This window comes from Lactuca serriola, chromosome 2, assembly GCF_051521515.1.
Source record: "Lactuca serriola cultivar US96UC23 chromosome 2, Lser_US96UC23_V15, whole genome shotgun sequence".
Classification (NCBI taxonomy): Eukaryota; Viridiplantae; Streptophyta; class Magnoliopsida; order Asterales; family Asteraceae; genus Lactuca; species Lactuca serriola.
The window spans coordinates 215,881,294-215,893,681 of NC_136409.1; positions in this window are offsets into that span (position 1 = coordinate 215,881,294).

Consider the following 12,388-nt stretch of genomic DNA (forward strand, 5'->3'; position numbering starts at 1 on the left):
AGTACCAGACGCCCTACAAGCGTCTATATAATGTGACATTTGTCACCCCTTGGCTTGGTGAGCTGTGGACTGTAGCTAGCAGTCAGGGTGCGGGGGTGTCAATCCCGTATAGATCTATACACACAATGTCCGCTCTCCCTATAGGAGACTCTGGTTACCAACTAGACGACGGAGAAGGTCGTGTCCCGAAGATGCATCCCAAATAGTGGGTAATGACTTCCAAACAGTGGGTAGTGGGTTTCTAATGTAAGTGCTGACCTAGAGGTAGAGACTCTTAACTGAATTGACTGAAGAAAACTCGTATGTCTATGCTCGTGTACATAATATAAAATACTAATGAATCGAACGACTTTCAGATGGACATCCGATCCCACCAGACCACATCTCAAAGAAGAAAAGGAAATAGGGCGGACAAGCCTTCCTAAGTCCTTCAATCATTATTTATATACATCTATACAAGCATAAACATACATCTAACTACGCTTGAGTGTGTATTAAGTGGAATCATATAGTGAAGTATAAGTGTACAGTGAAATATCTAAGTCGTGAAGTATAAGCGTACAGTGAAATATCTGAGTCGTGAAGTATAAGCGTACAGTGGATCATCCGAGACGTGAAGTATAAGCATACAGGGTGGGAAAATCGAATCGTGAAGTATAAGTGTACCAAGTATAAGTGTGTTACGAAGCAGAGACGACAATAAGTGAAGTAAGAACGTCTATCAAGTATAAGAAGCTACAAGTATAAGCGATATAGAGACAAAATCCGGTATAAGCATATCGCGAAGTGAAAGCATTATCGAGTAGGAATTTAAAATAAATAAAAGTGAAGCAGCAGTAACTAACAAGCGAAAGCATTCATGAAAACCTTGGAAAACCTTATTATTCAGGAAAATCGCATTTGTATCCTTTGATAAAATAAGTGTGAAAGCCTTTAGAAATCTTTGGGAATCTTTTATAAATCAATTTGAAAATGGATCTTTGATAAGCAATAAAAGTAAGAACTTGAACTAGTGAAAAACCCTTTTTGAAAGCCATTTATAGTGTCCTACTCGGTAAAACAGTGTACAGTGGTAAAATCTTGTGCATGCGGGTTATCAATCATATGTGATTGATATGATAACTGGCATGTTTAACTTGTATTCCCCCCCCCCTATAAAACATGTAAAAACATTTAAAAGGTTCATTCAGGGGTATGAACTCACCTGGTGTAAGTAGGTCCGACGAAAGTGTCGTTTGGGCATTCGGTGTCACGCAAGGACTCGAACACACACAATGACCTATTTAACATATGATAACATATGTTCACATACAATTAGCATATATAATACTAATTAAACACATATACACGCTCACAGGAGCGGAAAACACTTTGGCTAAGTGTTTGGGGTGTCCCGGGTAGCGTTTAAGGGTGTCAATGGCTAAGGAATGGAGCTTACTATCCAAGAGTACACTCCCAATGTTGAGTTTACGGCCCAGGGACATCTCACCATGAGTTTACGGCCGTAAACTCATGGTGATGGGTTCTAGGGTGTTTAAAGCTTCTACTAGCATCATAGAATTATTCCAAGCACTTTTCCTAAAAGGCATGAATGGGTTTAAGGCTTCTAAGGGCACTTTATAGGAGTTTACGGCCTAGAGACACTCCTATGGGAGTTTACGGCCGTAAACTTTCAATCTTTGAGTTAAGTGAAGTTTTAAGCCCCTATTACCTTTCTAGCAAGTTGTAATGAAGTGTGATGCTATTTTGGGGGATTAAATCTAACATTTGGATGTGTTTTGGGGAGTTTACGGCCTAGACACTTGCTTGGGTCGTAAACTCCTTTTTACCCTACCATTTCATGAGTTTAAGTCCTTAAATCCTTCCTAGCATTTTATAGAAATAGCCTAAGGTCATTTGGGGGGCAAAAACCACATTTTGGGCATGTTTTGGGGTGTTTACGGCCTTGGTATAAACCTGGGCTGTAAACTCCTTTTTCCCCTTCATTTTGATGTGTTTAATTGATCCAAACCCCAAATACTAAGTCCCTAAATTATGTATGAAGCCTAAGGGTGTTTTAGGAGTGTGTTTGGGGCTTTTTGACATGGTTTTGAGGGGTTTACGGCCTAAGCATGTGCTTGGGCCGTAAACTCTCTTTTATGCCCTAAATCATTGTGATTTAATGTTTAAACACTCCTAGGCAATTCCCTTGATTTATTCCCAAGCCATTAGGGACATTCTTGAGTCATTTTGGCCATTTTTTGGGGGTTTACGGCCTAAGGAGGCACTTAGGTCGTAAACTCCTTTTTCATGTCTCAATCTTGTGATCTCTAGGCTAAAAAGACAATAATGTACGCATAGAACAAGTTAGGGTTGATAGTCTTACGTTTAGGAGTCGGAAATCGCGGTTTTTGAGTCGAAAACGAGCCTAGAGAGAGTATAGAGAGAGAGAGGGTGGAAAAGCTCCAAATGGAGTTTACTCCCCTTTTTATATGGGTGGGAGTTGGAGCTCAATGGAATTCTACCCAGTACTGCCGTTAAACAGGGCTTTTGGTCGCACCCGATTTAGTGGTCGTAATAATAAAAACTAACTTTTCCATTTAAATGGAAATGTGTGATGTGTGTTTTTATTCCCTTTTATCACGACTTAAAGGCATATTAATGTAAACCAATCGAATGTTTATTAAATTGATGCCCTCTAATTAGCGGAACTTTTATACAGTGGAATATTCCGTTAACGGTAATAGGGTAATGTAACGGAATAACTTTGGGTTGTCACATCATCCCCCCGTTAGAGGGAATTTCGTCCCGAAATCCAGGTCTAGGCAAGAAAGTAGGTATGAATGATAGAGGCAGGAGGGTACTTCCTGTACGGTTGTCCTCGCATTCCCAAGTGATCTCTAGTGTGTGTTTGTCATTCCAACAGACCTTCACGTACGGGATGCGGATTCCGTCTCGTGTAGCTAGTGGGTTCCAACTGGTGTATCTACAGGGTTAGAGTTCTCAATGGATTCTATCAAGATGAGTGAGGCACGAAGAGTGTTGTCGGGAAATCACATATCAAGTCTAAGAAGTGGATCGACCGGGTGTGCATCTTGTGGTATATCCGAAGGTGGTAGCGGCCTGAATAGGGTTGGACCAAATCTCCATGAGAATTCTCATATGGTCCTAAGCTCTCGGAATGGTAGAGCTTTTCAGTACTCAGAACATAGTGTACTTCTATGGCAAGAACATCACTGGCGTGATCGCCATTCCGAAGTTCCTAACGTTCTCACTCGTACTGTGCGTGTAGTCCTTCAGGTTGGTTCTTAGGAATCTCGAGTGGTCTTTGGTTTCGTGTTTTCTGTCAACTGGCTGATTAGAGACTTTCTAGATCGTCGAGTGTGTTGCGTGACTATGGTTATCGGTTTGTTGTAGAGTGTCTATCTCAAGCTTGTGCAAAATGGACCTGCACTAACGAAGCTTGAGATGCGGAAACCCTGGAGGTCGGGAATATAAGGCTTCACCAGACGAGTGTTGGACTATCTCGGGAGGTGGTTCTACTATCTCTGCGTGAGATAGTATTCGTGGAACACCTAATAGTCCAATGAATCTCTAAGGTTGTGGTTTATTCTAGTGTGGAAAGGGCATGTTCCTGCATAACCCCTCGACTAACACCAATGCCGGTGTCAAGTCTATATCCTCTTCGGGATCTGGTTCATGAGGCTTAACGCAACTACTTTCGCTCTTGATCAAGGATTCTTGGCCGCGAAGGTTATCCTGTGGTTCTCGGTATCCTAGTGTTCACTTCGGAAAGTGTAATTCATCGTCTACCGGGTGACGACGATTTTCCTCCTTGCAAGAGGGTGGAGGATGATAAGCACCACTCGTCTGTAATTGGGTGGACGAGGTGCCTGAGTAGTGCGAGCATCTACTGTAACTACTCTTCCGAAGGTTCCGAGTTTTCTCGGTCTAAGTCAAATCTAGTGGGTATAGGGTCTCCCGGGGGATTCTACGGAGTATGCTTCGGATGGTGGTCGTCTTCTTAGAGTATCTGCAGTGCTTTTCGCTTCGGTGTTTATCTGACTACGTGGGGTCAGTCAACAGTGCGCGGTACCCTCCCTTGGGTACTTCGGAAGGCTTGAGATAAGAAAGACGATTGGCAGATCGCATTAAGTTTGATTATTTGTGTTAGGTTTAGGTTCGGAAGAACCTTTATTCGCCGACATGGCTATGAAGAAAGTTCTTTTTACACAGCACCAAGAATGAACACATGGTTGCACGAAGTCAAACCATGATCAATAGAGTCGTCGAAGTTGGCACCCTTCGACATGATATAAAGTGAAGATCGATAGAGTCATGTGCCGAACAGGCACACAAGTTCTAGGCGTCTCGGGTTTCGTCCTATGCATCACTACCGCGGATACTTGGACCGATAGAGTCGACGCGGAACTATAGAGAGTTCTAAGTGTTTCCGAATAGAGTATCTTTTCATGAACGGATTCTCACGAGGCATTTCTATAATCGCCTCACATATACTAGTCATGTATATTTAAGGTAGGGAGGACTGTTGACTGAGCAACCCCGCCCTAAATCCACAACCAAACGAGGAACAGGAAATGAGGCGGCATTCGCTCACTCTAGGTCTGTCCATCTTAAATATACATGGTCGTAACGTATATGTTTAGCCATTATAGTTTTACCTGATGAATTTTTAAATCTTATAACAATGCTGCGACTTTCGCCTTACTGGGAAGAATTTACATTTTGAATTAATCTTTTAATGTATTTAGTTTAGTTATCTGAGATCGAGAGACGTACCAAAATCTACCGAGTTCCTTGATGCTTCTCCCTAAGCATTAGAGTTAGACTCCTCCTGTGCCTTTGTCTTTCCCTTCAGTTGGGCAGTCCTTCTTGAAGTGTCCCATTTCACCACATATACGACAAACTGGATTTGTCGTCACATTGGTGATTGATGCAATACGCTCCACCGGAGTTCTGCATACACGAGCCGTATGCCCCTTCATGTTGCACCTAGCACATAAGAGTTCCCGGCAGGCACTATGATGATGGTAGTTGCACTTGCTGCAGTGGGGAAGGTCTCCTAGGTACGGTCTTCTTGGAGTCGGGAGGGAAGGATTGACAGGGGTATAGACTGCCTCAGCTCGTTACCCTTCGGAAGGTCCTTGAACCGAGGTACTTCCCTCCTCAATCTTGAGTTTTCTCTTTAGTGGGTTTGAGTGAGGTTCTTGGGTGGCTGAGTGTGGAAGTGTTGGCTGCTGCTGTCTATCGCCAGGATTGGAAATCCCGACAGGGCCCTTGCTAACATTGGCGGTGTTAGCATTCAGGTGAGTCATGACAGCTGCTACGACTGCTGAGACTGCAGCTTGGAACGTAGCTTCATCGAATAAGAGAGCAGGTTTCTTGCTTGTGGATTGGTTACGCTTCTTCGGTGGCATGGTTTTCCTACATGGAAAGGAATGCAAAGTAATGAGAGACGATGGCTAACCCTGGACATTTCTGTCCTGAACGTATTAGGCATAAATTTTTCCCGTGCCCTGGGTACTAGTCGGCTGAGTTTCGACCTACATCCCTATGATGTAGTCCTGGTAATCAAAGTGGGTGTATGAATATCGGAAAAAGGCCATAAGATGCGAGTCGTTCCTACTAATTTACCTTTATACTGGAGAAGGTTTCACTCTCCGGCCTGGAGAGATTTGAGAACAGTTCGGAACAAGACTGCGGAAAGAGAGGCTCACAAGGGCAGATGGCTAAATTTCTCTCAATAGAGATGCGGGGATCCGCCCTAATCGTGTATCTGGCAACGGGAAACGACGATTTACCTAACACATAGTGTGAGTAGTGTAACCACTAACTCACTAAATTGTATTATTTTAAGGGTGAATTATCGTGACGAATACGAGGAAAAGACAATTCTCGGGTTTCATGTACTAGCTACCTCGGTCTGCCTCGTATCTTTGACTGGAATCGGCTTTGGTTTCCTTCGGGTAGTTTCCTAGGGTTCTCTTCTCGTATGGACATATTGAATTTCTACTCCACCTTCCTTCTGATTTCAACTGTGGGTGTCATCACTTCATGATGGATGACTGGGAATCTCCGAAGTTTAGGCGAATTCCTCACCGATGTCCCTAAAAGAATATAGACACCTGGTGAATTCAATAGTCTCGACCCAGTTCATTTATTTCCGAACAGGAAATCTTCTCAATGAACCTCCTCGGGGTCAAATTCAACTCTTCTGTCGAGCACTGAAGTGGGTAGGGTTTTCTACAGGGTTCGCACGAGAATGGAAATGTCTAAAGAATCCTAAGAGATTATTAACATTTCACTATATGATCCATATCAAGTCCTGCTACGATTACACAGGGTATAAAAATCATATATAGCTTAGATCCGATAGGCCTTCGAATATGTGATACTACTCTAGAACCACATCCCAACGAGGAAAAGGAGATAGAGCGAAACCACACATTCTTAGCCTATGGGATCCTTATTATATATAACCCTGGGAGTACACCCTCTGTAGTTGTAGGTATATCAATAGGGATCTTTTTAGTTATTCACGCACGGTTGCTTATGGATTCCAAAATACCCAGATGGTATTTCAATTCTTGTTTGAGTCTTATCTTCTGGTTATGATTCTGGGATTTGTGTAGATCTTTTAGCGTTCTAAAATACTCCTATAGTATTTTAACTTTATGTTTGGCTCTAGCAGTCCTAGTTGGTAAGTTTCAGACCTGCTGCACACCACTATCACCCCCGAGCACACGTTCATCGCATCTCGGATAAATGTAGTTGATCAGGTTACATTTATCCCAACTTACGATTACATAACTGCCCAGGTTTGACTGTAGTGCTCAACATTCGAAGACTTTTATTATTGTTTCTTCTTGTGATACTTTTGTTCGAGTGTTTAGATTCTGGATGTTATTATACTTTGGTAAAATATGGTTATATTTTAAAGTATAATTCTTGGTCAGAGTGTTTTATCCCTTTGTGTTTATAGGTTGTATATCTTTTATGAATTGATATACTTAGCTCACTATAAACAATGCTCTGATACCAATCTGTCACACCCCAAAACCGGAACGGCGGAAACGTTCTGGGGTGGTTGACGTCATGTCAAGTATCACAACACATGCATTATAGTAATCAAAGTACAACAAAACATTGCATTAATAGTAATAATTTTACATGGTTACATTAATACATCAAAGTAATACAAGTATTAGAATAAATACAGCACGGTACTAAGCTATCTTCATCAACAGCTCCGGGGATGTACCTGTCTAATGCTAACCTGAGAATACAAGTTATTTGAAAAGCGAGTATCAGCATTTTTACAAATGCTGGTGAGTTCATAAGCATTTAGTGACATTTCATTCAAACAACTTAATAAAGCAGTAGTTTAAGTGCTTACTGTGTATTAGAGTTCTTTCAAGAAAATCCTATATTTTCTTTAATCAAAGTAGCCTTCTACCAAGACTGGTCAGTGTTATGTGATAAAAAGTGGTTTTCCCTTAATTGCTATCATTATCAAAATACTGAATTTGATTATTAAAACAGTCTTCTACCAAGACTGGTCAATGTTATGAAAGATACGTCTTGTAACGTCAAAACAGAGGAGACAGACCCCAGACAGTATCAAATGAAAGATACGTCTTGTAAGGTCAAAACAGTGTGACTCTGAAATTGATTTACAAACATACAGTGTAAATTGATGGCGTAATACCGTTACCTTAAGGCCATGAATTATAAGGTAACCCGGGATACTCGTAACCATACTAACCGACACTAGAGTACCAGACGCCCTACAAGCGTCTATATAATGTGACATTTGTCACCCCTTGGCTTGGTGAGCCGTGGACTGTAGCTAGCAGTCAGGGTGCGGGGGTGTCAATCCCGTATAGATCTATACACACAATGTCCGCTCTCCCTACAGGAGACTCTGGTTACCAACTAGACGACAGAGAAGGCCGTGTCCCGAAGATGCATCCCAAATAGTGGGTAATGACTTCCAAACAGTGGGTAGTGGGTTTCTAATGTAAGTGCTGACCTAGAGGTAGAGACTCTTAATTGAATTGACTAAAGAAAACTCGTATGTCTATGCTCGTGTACATAATATAAAATACTAATGAATCGAACGACTTTCAGATGGACATCCGATCCCACCAGACCACATCTCAAAGAAGAAAAGGAAATAGGGCGGACAAGCCTTCCTAAGTCCTTCAATCATTATTTATATACATCTATACAAGCATAAACATACATCTAACTACGCTTGAGTGTGTATTAAGTGGAATCATACAGTGAAGTATAAGTGTACAGTGAAATATCTGAGTCGTGAAGTATAAGCGTACAGTGAAATATCTGAGTCGTGAAGTATAAGCGTACAGTGGATCATCCGAGATGTGAAGTATAAGCATACAGGGTGGGAAAATCGAATCGTGAAGTATAAGTGTACCAAGTATAAGTGTGTTACGAAGCAGAGACGACAATAAGTGAAGTAAGAACGTCTATCAAGTATAAGAAGCTACAAGTATAAGCGATATAGAGACAAAATCCGGTATAAGCATATCGCGAAGTGAAAGCATTATCGAGTAGGAATTTAAAATAAATAAAAGTGAAGCAGCAGTAACTAACAAGCGAAAGCATTCATGAAAACCTTGGAAAACCTTATTATTCAGGAAAATCGCATTTGTATCCTTTGATAAAATAAGTGTGAAAGCCTTTAGAAATCTTTGGGAATCTTTTATAAATCAATTTGAAAATGGATCTTTGATAAGCAATAAAAGTAAGAACTTGAACTAGTGAAAAACCCTTTTTGAAAGCCATTTATAGTGTCCTACTCGGTAAAACAGTGTACAGTGGTAAAATCTTGTGCATGCGGGTTATCAATCACATGTGATTGATATGATAACTGGCATGTTTAACTTGTATTCCCCCCCTATAAAACATGTAAAAACATTTAAAAGGTTCATTCAGGGGTATGAACTCACCTGGTGTAAGTAGGTCCGACGAAAGTGTCGTTTGGGCGTTCGGTGTCACGCAAGGACTCGAACACACACAATGACCTATTTAACATATGATAACATATGTTCACATACAATTAGCATATATAATACTAATTAAACACATATACGCACTCACAGGAGCGGAAAACACTTTGGCTAAGTGTTTGGGGTGTCCCAGGTAGCGTTTGAGGGTGTCAATGGCTAAGGAATGGAGCTTACTATCCAAGAGTACACTCCCAATGTTGAGTTTACGGCCCAGGGACATCTCACCATGAGTTTACGGCCGTAAACTCATGGTGATGGGTTCTAGGGTGTTTAAAGCTTCTACTAGCATCATAGAATTATTCCAAGCACTTTTCCTAAAAGGCATGAATGGGTTTAAGGCTTCTAAGGGCACTTTATAGGAGTTTACGGCCTAGAGACACTCCTATGGGAGTTTACGGCCGTAAACTCTCAATCTTTGAGTTAAGTGAAGTTTTAAGCCCCTATTACCTTTCTAGCAATTTGTAATGAAGTGTGATGCTATTTTGGGGGATTAAATCTAACATTTGGATGTGTTTTGGGGAGTTTACGGCCTAGACACTTGCTTGGGCCGTAAACTCCTTTTTACCCTACCATTTCATGAGTTTAAGTCCTTAAATCCTTCCTAGCATTTTATAGAAATAGCCTAAGGTCATTTGGGGGGCAAAAACCACATTTTGGGCATGTTTTGGGGTGTTTACGGCCTTGGTATAAACCTGGGCCATAAACTCCTTTTTCCCCTTCATTTTGATGTGTTTAATTGATCCAAACCCCAAATACTAAGTCCCTAAATTATGTATGAAGCCTAAGGGTGTTTTAGGAGTGTGTTTGGGGCTTTTTGACATGGTTTTGAGGGGTTTACGGCCTAAGCATGTGCTTGGGCCGTAAACTCTCTTTTATGCCCTAAATCATTGTGATTTAATGTTTAAACACTCTTAGGCAATTCCCTTGATTTATTCCCAGGCCATTAGGGACATTCTTGAGTCATTTTGGCCATTTTTTGGGGGTTTACGGCCTAAGGAGGCACTTAGGCCATAAAATCCTTTTTCATGTCTCAATCTTGTGATTTCTAGGCTAAAAAGACAATAATGTACGCATAGAACAAGTTAGGGTTGATAGTCTTACGTTTAGGAGTCGGAAATCGCGGTTTTTGAGTCGAAAACGAGCCTAGAGAGAGAGAGTATAGAGAGAGAGGGTGGAAAAGCTCCAAATGGAGTTTACTCCCCTTTTTATATGGGTGGGAGTTGGAGCTCAGTGGAATTCTACCCAATACTGCCGTTAAACGGGGCTTTTGGTCGCACCCGATTTAGTGGTCGTAATAATAAAAACTAACTTTTCCATTTAAATGGAAATGTGTGATGTGTGTTTTTATTCCCTTTTATCACGACTTAAAGGCATATTAATGTAAACCAATGGAATGTTTATTAAATTGACGCCCTCTAATTAGCGGAACTTTTATACAGTGGAATATTCCGTTAACGGTAACAGGGTAATGTAACGGAATAACTTTGGGTTGTCACAACTGCTCACAGGAAAACTCTCAAGAATCCATATCTTAAACAATCATGTATTAGATTAGTTATCAAACAAAAAATAATAAATTGTTAATCATGTAAAAAACCGTTTACGGTGTACGTCAATTTTTGAGGTTGTTTTGATTTTGGTTCCACTAGATGTATAAACTTATCAACCTTATTGAATATAGTCAATAGTTGCAAATGCAATTGATCCAAAATTTTCCCCCTGTAGTGACAAAGAACATGGTTTGGCATGCGGAAATTGAGTTTGCACAATTGAACATGGTGATTTGGGTGCTAAAATATATATTCGATCATAGTAAATGAGTACAAAAATAGATCCAGTCTAGAGCTTCATAAATATCTCACTCACTAATCACTATGAACTACATCTCTCAAGCACACCTCTACAAGTGGACAAACTCACCTTATATAGAGGTGTTTACATGTCTCTCTCTCACTCTAACAAACAAATGGGTCTAAAGGCTAAAGCACCACATGCAAGTGAGTTTTACAAAAGTCAAACACTTACAAAGTTATGAATGAAGAACTTTGCACCCCAACATTCTCCCCCTCAAAGTTAGGAATGAATGACCCACTTCAAATCTTCCAAAATCAAGCACTACGCGGTTCAAGCCTCAAATGTGACACATGTCGAAACGAACTTCAATCTTCAATTCTTCCATGATTCTTCAATTTGGGCTCTAGGACGTGAGACCATACAATCCGAGCAGCAACGAATAATCACCCAAAAGTTGTGCATAAAAACACACCCCAAAAATCTTCAATAAAACCAAACCCATTTCGAATACATCACTTCCAAACATCCAATTGCATCACTTCGTAAGCTTCAAAAATTCAAGATCACTTCGGTCGTCAAATCCGCGTAATATGAAAAATTCAAGTTCGAATTTCCATATACAACTTCTCCCCCTTTTTATAATCGAAATTTGATTATAAAACTCCCAAGGAAAAAGAACGTGCTCTTTTCGGAATTTTTCGTGTCAAAACTCCCCCTTAACATGTGGCATAAACTTTGTGCTTCAATCCAGAAAACCCAAAAAATATTCAATTTTTATCATCGTTCACGGATTGCCTTTGACAAAATTTCTCAAAAATGGGTAGAAATCGTCAATTTCAGAATTCTGCAGTGACCCGTTGCGCCTAAAACAGCAAAACATGCAAAACTCTCTCCCTTTTCCAAATATGGGTAGAAAGCGTCAATTTGCACAAACTGCAGGGGCTTGAAATGCATTCTCTTCAATTTTCAGCAAAAACAATCCTTTTTCGAATTTGGGTGCAAACCGCCAAACATTCGAAGCCTCAGGGACTATTTTTGAAAATTCTGCCATTTGCACCAAACATACGAAGAATCCCCAAAATATTCGAAGCTCAAAAAAAAATTCAAATTTGGGTGAAAAGTGTCAAACATTCGAAACTTTAGAAAATATTCGAATTTGGGTGAAAAGTGTCAAACATTCGAAACTTCAAATTTTCAAATTTGGGTGAAAAGTGTCAAACATTCGAAACTTCAAAATTTTCGAATTTGGGTGAAAAGTGTCAAATATTCGAAACTTGAGTGAATTGATGAGGTTTGCCAAACATTCGAAATTTCAGGGGTGATTTTCGAAAATTTTGCTTTTTGAGCAAAACATAGGAAGCCTTTTGCCAATCATTCGAAGCCTTGCCCCAACATTCGAAGTTAGACCATTTGTGTCACTTTGTTAAAAGATCAGGGACCCAATTTGAAAATATTTGTTTTCTTCTTCAATGGAACGCTTCGTACGAAAGCTCAGGCACCAAACACACGGATATTTTTCACCCACCCAAACACACGAATGTGAAGCGTACGAAGAGTTG